The sequence below is a fragment of the Podarcis filfolensis genome, assembly GCF_964270895.1.
Source record: "Podarcis filfolensis genome assembly, chromosome: 18".
NCBI lineage: Eukaryota > Metazoa > Chordata > Lepidosauria > Squamata > Lacertidae > Podarcis > Podarcis filfolensis.
In genome coordinates this window covers 1,529,402-1,535,964 of record NC_139622.1, presented here as the reverse complement: position 1 = coordinate 1,535,964, position 6,563 = coordinate 1,529,402, and positions in this window count along the sequence as shown.

The window sequence follows — 6,563 nt, the reverse complement described above, 5'->3', positions numbered from 1 at the left end:
CTGGTGCACAAGTTTGGGGGGAAGCCCCAGGACTACAACGCGTTCCGAACGGAAATAGAGTACGCTTTGGAACTGCAGCATGATGACTTTGCGGATGATGGGGAGAGGGTGGCCTACATCGTGGGGCATCTGGAGGATGGGGCACGGGAATGGATCAGGCCCCTAATGGCAACGCAAAATGCCGCCTTGAAAGACGTCAGGAAATTTTTTCAGGCAATGAATGCAATGTATTCCAGCGAAGTGGAGCAAAATGTGGTTCGACGGCAATTGATGGGTGCAAGCAGGGGAGCCAATCTGTTAGAGACTACTGGTTGCGCTTTGCGATGTTAATCCACCGGCTAGGGTGGGATCTGGACGCTGAACCCATTCAGATGTTGTTTGAGGAGGGGTTGTCCCCAACGGTCAAGGATGAGCTTTCCCGCGCGCCCCGCCCGCAGTTGATGGGCCAGCTGACCAAGGCTGTGCTTGCGATTGGCGTAAGACAGGAAGCGCGGGCTCAGGAGAAGAGTGAGGGGAAGGGGGAAACGGATCAGGCCCAGGGAAACGGCCAAGCTTGGCTGCCAATCAGCGGGGGCAGCAGCCAAGCCAACAACCAATAGAAGTGCCCCAACCAGACCCTCCCAGGGCAGCTATAGCCATAGAAGTGGTGCTAGAACTCCCAAATGGGCACTCAGTCAAGGTGAAGGGGCTGCTGGATTCAGGCAGTTCCTGCAATTTCTTCAGCAAGAGCTTCGCTCTAGAACACCAACTCCACCTGCTGCCTCTGGAATTTCCCTTGCAAGTGACAACCATCGGCGGCAGGGAACTTCTGGGAGGGGAGGTGACGCACCAGACCCCGCCAATGAGAATGAGGGTTTCCAGGCACACAGAGACCATTGCCTTTCACGTAGCCACATTGTCAGGACCCCCAATAATACTGGGAATGAGCTGGCTGGCACTGCATGATCCAGTAGTGGCACGGCATCAGCGGTCAGTCACCTTTGGGTGTTACTGCTTGGAACACTGTATGGGGGGGAAACCCCAAGGATGACAGTGGCCAGGGTGGCTGGAGTGGCTGTGGAGCCAAAAGGGAAGGTGCCACCCCAATATGCTGACCTGCAGGAGTTGTTCAGAGAGAAGGAGGCGGATAGACTACCCCCCCATAGGCCCTTTGACTGCCAAATCAACTTACTCCCAGGGGCTCAGCTGCCGGTGGGTAAACTGTATGCCATGTTGGACAGGGAGATGCAGGAGTTGCGGGAATTTATTGACAAGAACCTGAAAAGAGGTTTCATAAGAGAATCAAAGGCGGTGGGGGGCAGTCCGGTGTTCTTTGTGGACAAAAAGGATGCTAATAAGCCCAGGGTCGTTGTGGACTACCGGGGCGTCAACCTGGTGTCAGAACCCGTGACCTTCCCAATGCCCAGGATTGACGACATTTTAACATGGGTGAGGCAGGGGAAAATTTTTACCAAGCTGGACCTCAGGGGAGCATACAATTTGATCAGGATGAGGGAGGGGGACGAATGGAAAACCACCATGTTCACCCCCCTGGGAGCCTTTGAGTACTTAGTTATGCCCTTCGGATTACAGTCGGGCTCCGCCTGCTTTCAAGCTTTCATGCACCACATGTTGGGATCCCTGCTGTACAAAAACTGCGTAGCCTTCTTGGACGACGTCTTAATCTATTCTGACAATGAGAAGCAACATGTCAGAGACGTCAGGGAAGTGCTAAAGAGACTGCAGAAGCACCAGTTGTGGGTCAAGCTGGAAAAATGCCAATTTCACGCAAGGGAGGTCGAGTTTCTGGGGTACACGTTGTCAGACAAGGGCCTAGCTATGGACCCCAGCAAGGTGCAGGCGGTACTGGAATGGAAGGCCCCCAAGACCCGGAAGGACGTGCAGAGGTTCCTAGGGTTCAGCAACTTCTACAGGAAGTTCATCAAGAACTTCGCCCATTTAACAGCACCCGTCACAGATTGTCTCAGTAGCAAAAAGAAGTTCGTCTGGACGGAAGGGGCCCAGCAATCCTTTGAAGGCCTGAAGAAAGCGTTCGCGTCGGAAGAGCAGCTCCTCCTACACGTGGATCTGGAGAAGCCCATGAGGCTAGAGACCGACGCGTCAGACCGGGCCATAGGAGCCGTACTTTTGCAGCCAGGAACCCAGCAAGACTGGAGGCCGTGCGCCTTTTTTTCGAGGAAGCTGAGCAAGTCGGAGCAGAACTACACGGTGTATGACCGCGAACTGCTAGCTATCTATGCAGCGTTTCGCCGATGGAGACATCTGTTAATAGGGGCTCGGCACAAGATCCAGGTTTGCACGGATCACAAGAACTTGGAGTACTGGAGGACTGCGCGAGTACTCAACCAGAGACAGATTCGATGGGCACAAGAGTTCTCCAAGTTTTCCTTCGAGATCCGGTATGTGCCAGGAGAGGAGAACGTTAGAGCCGATGCTCTCTCCCGGAAGCCGGAGTACATGGAAGGAGAGGGACCGCCGGAAGCCCGACACGTGTTCCCCGAGGACAGATGGGTGTGTGGGGGAGTGTTGGTTGGGAAACGAGAACTAGCCGGTCTCACCAGGGACGACGAGTTCGCCCAAACTAAAATCAGGGAACTACGGGAAGGAAGGGAAAACCATGGAGAGTTTGAGGAAAAGGAAGGGGTACTGTACTATAAGGGAGCGCTGTACGTACCGGGGGAGACCTCGAGGGGAAGGGTACTCAAACAACTCCACGATAACCCAACAGTGGGGCACTTTGGTCAGCACAAGACCATGCTGCTTGTCACCAGGCAGTTCGGGTGGCCAAGGGTAAGGGAAGATGTACGGGAGTACGTACGGGGGTGCGACTGCTGCCAGAGGGTGAAGGGGGAGAGGGCGGCCCCTGCAGGGTTACTGGAACCCTTACCCACGCCAGGAAGACCCTGGGAGGTGGTGTCCATAGATTTTATGACAGATTTGCCCAAATCAAGGGGGAAGACAGCAGTCATGGTAGTAGTCGATCTACTGACAAAAATGTGCCATTTCATAGCTTGCTCACATGCGGTGACGGCAGAGGAAACGGCCAGATTGTTTGTGGATCACATCTTCAGGTTGCATGGGACTCCCTCGAGGGTCATCACAGATCGCAGGAAACAATTTACGTCAAGGTTCTGGAGGAAGCTCATGAGCTTGCTGCAGGTCGAGGTGGGCTTCTCGACGGCGAGACACCCGGAAACCAACGGGCAAGCGGAACGAGCGAACAGTATACTCCAGCAATACCTACGCTGCTACGTCAGCGAGAGACAGAACGATTGGGTAGAGAAACTAGCGCTGGCTGAATTTGCGTACAATAACGCTGAACACGTGTCCACGGGAATGAGCCCGTTCATGGCCAATTATGGGTGTCACCCCAGGGCCTTCCTGGGGAGGGGGGAGGAAGGATGGAGTGTACCTGTGGCAGAGCAGTTTGTAGAAGAAATGGAGGCCTTGCACCAGCAACTCAAGATGAACTTGGAGCGGGCCAAGGAAGTTTACAAGAGGCAGGCAGACAAGCACCGTCGGGAAGGGGAGACCATACGGGTGGGAGACCGGGTGTGGTTGTCAACCCGAGGGTTACCCTTTAAGGGAGGGTGCAAGAAGTTGCAGCCGAGGCGGCTGGGACCTTTTGAGGTAACACAGCAGGTGAACCCCGTGGCATTCAGGCTCAAGCTGCCTGACAGCATGAAGTTACACCCGGTGTTCCATAGGTCCCTACTCTCTCCGTACAGGGAGGGGCGGGAATTCCCGGGACGGGAGGGAGAAGTCACCACACACCCGCAGGTAGAGGAGAGGGAACACCACAACCAAGCCACGGAAATACTCGATTCCAGGTGGCGAGGGCGCAAGGTGGAGTACTTGGTAGCTTGGGAGGGAGAACCCCGGTCAGAAGACACGTGGGTTCCCGCGGAGGCAATCAATGACGGGTATCTAGTAGAAGAGTTCCACAGTCGGTTCCCACACAAACAGAAACCACCAGCGAGATTCTGGGAGGAGCAATTTGGCACCACCAACGACGAGGAGGACTTTGAGGGTTTTCCTGCCTCCGAAGAGGAGGGAGGAGAAGCGTCGGAGAGGGAAGATTCAGACTGGGAGGCCCACCCCGCAGGGAAAGATCAGAGCGGGTGGGAAGCGGGTTTTGAATCCTCTGAGGATGGCGACAGCTCCTTCCGGGGATTCCCTGCATCGTCGGCCGAGGACAGGGACGAAGTTGGATCCAAAGGTCAGGCCGGGGGTGGAGGGGGTTCTGGGGGGGAGATGGATGTCAGGGAACTGCCATCGGAACTAGGGGAGGAGGCGAGGCTCCACAGCGATGCTGGAGAGGGGCCAAGCAGGGAGAGAGGCAGGTCTCCGGCTGGGGAAGAAAATCAGCGCAACACCAGGGATAGAGGGGGGCCGATGGGGGAAGCAGAGAGGAGGCTCCAGGACTCTTCGCAGGAGACCAGCAAGGAGAGCACAGGTCCTCCGCTGCCCACACCCACCCTGCGCAGAAGACTTCCGCGCAGGGAAAGTAGGCGGCGACTTGGCGTCAAAGAACTTCTTTGCTGGAAGAGGTTCAAGAAACGCCCACTGACGGATTCTGCTAGCAACTGAACAGCCACGGAGTGGATGGCTGTCCAGACAGAAACGGTTTAACCAGGCAACCTAGCCCAGAGCGGCGGTAACTTACGCACAAGCAACCCCTAAAGCCATTACACTATGCTAGCATTCAACTGACATTGGAGAGAAATTGAGTTGAGAAACAAGATTAAGGTTACATATTGATATAGGAATGTATTAGATAAAATGTAAAGAAATATACAATAATAAGAGTACATTCATTTGTAAAAAAAAGAATATACAACGAGACTGACAGGAAGTTTGTAGTGCTGGTACAAATGTTATTTTGAAATGGCTTTATGTATTTTTCTTTTCTTTTTTTCTTTTTCTTTTTTCTCTCTTTAGGTACATAAATTTGGTATATAAACTTTGTATACATGTTGGAAATTATATTATAATATGCCCTGTAATGTAATATGCTAATGTATACATATGTGACATAAGAATGTTAATTTTTTAAAAAAGAAACCTGAGTGGGTGAACAGGGTGGAGTGGGTCTCACCCAGCTGTGCCCACCTGGGTGCTCAGTGCAGCCACAGACCAGATTCAAGGGTCAGGGAGGGGGAGTTGCTGTGGTCTATGAGATTCTGTCTCTGTCTCCAGGCTCTGTCCAGTTGGGGCTCCCTGTCTGTGGGAATGCTCTCCCCAGGAAAGTTCACCTGGTGCCTTCATTACAGGTAAAAAAAAGGTAAAGGACCCCTGGACGGTTACGTCCAGTCAAAGGTGACTATGGGGTTGCGGTGCCCATCTCACTTTCAGGCCGAGGGAGTCGGAGTTTGTCCACAGACAGTTTTCCAGGTCATGTGGCCAGCAGGACTAAACCACTTCTGGCACAACAGGACACTGACGGAAACCAGAGCGCACGGAAACACCATTTACCTTCCCATCACAGTGGTTCCTATTTATCTACTTGCACTGGCATGCTTTCAAACTGCTAGGTTGGCAGGAGCAGGGACCGAGCAACGGGAGCTCACTCCATCGTGAGGATTTGAACAGCCAACCTTCCAATCAGCAAGCCCAAGAGGCTCAGTGGTTTAGACGACAGGGCCACCCGCATCCCTGTCTTCATTATACACCTTTAGGCGCCAGGCAAAACTGTTCCGTTTTAACCAGGCCTTTGGTTGATCTGAGTGACATCCTCTGCCCTCTTTAAAATGTGGCACGCCTGGAAGAAGCGGACCATTTGGATCCCTTCCAGTCGGGATTCAGGCCTCATCATGGGACTGAAACTGCCTTGGTCGCACTGGTTGATGATCTCCGGCGGGCCAGGGACAAAGGTGAGAGCTGTTTCCTAGTTCTGCTGGATCTCTCAGCGGCGTTTGATACCATCGACCATAACATCCTTCTGGACTGTCTTCAGGGGCTGGGAGCTGGAGGCACTGTCATACAGTGGTTCCGCTCCTTCCTCCTGGGCCGTGTTCAGAAAGTGGTGGTGGGGGATGAGTGTTCAGACCCCTGGGCTCTCACTTGTGGGGTGCCTCAGGGTTCTGTCCTCTCCCCCATGCTTTTCAACATTTACATGCAGCCACTGGGAGAGATCATCAGGAGGTTTGGGCTGGGTGTTCATCAGTATGCGGATGATACCCAGCTCTACCTCTCTTTTAAATCAGAACCAGTGAGGGCGGTGAAGGTCCTGTGTGAGTGTCTGGAAGCGGTTGGAGGATGGATGGCGGCTAACAGATTGAGGTTGAATCCTGACAAGACAGAAGTACTGTTTTGGGGGGACCGGAGGTGGGCAGGTGTGGAGGATTCCCTGGTCCTGAATGGGGTAACTGTGCCCCTGAAGGACCAGGTGCGCAGCCTGGGAGTCATTTTGGACTCACAGCTGTCCATGGAGGCACAGGTCAAATCTGTGTCCAGGGCAGCTGTTTACCAGCTCCATCTGGTACGTAGGCTGAGACCCTATCTGCCTGCGGACTGTCTCGCCAGAGTGGTGCATGCTCTGGTTATCTCCCGCTTGGACTACT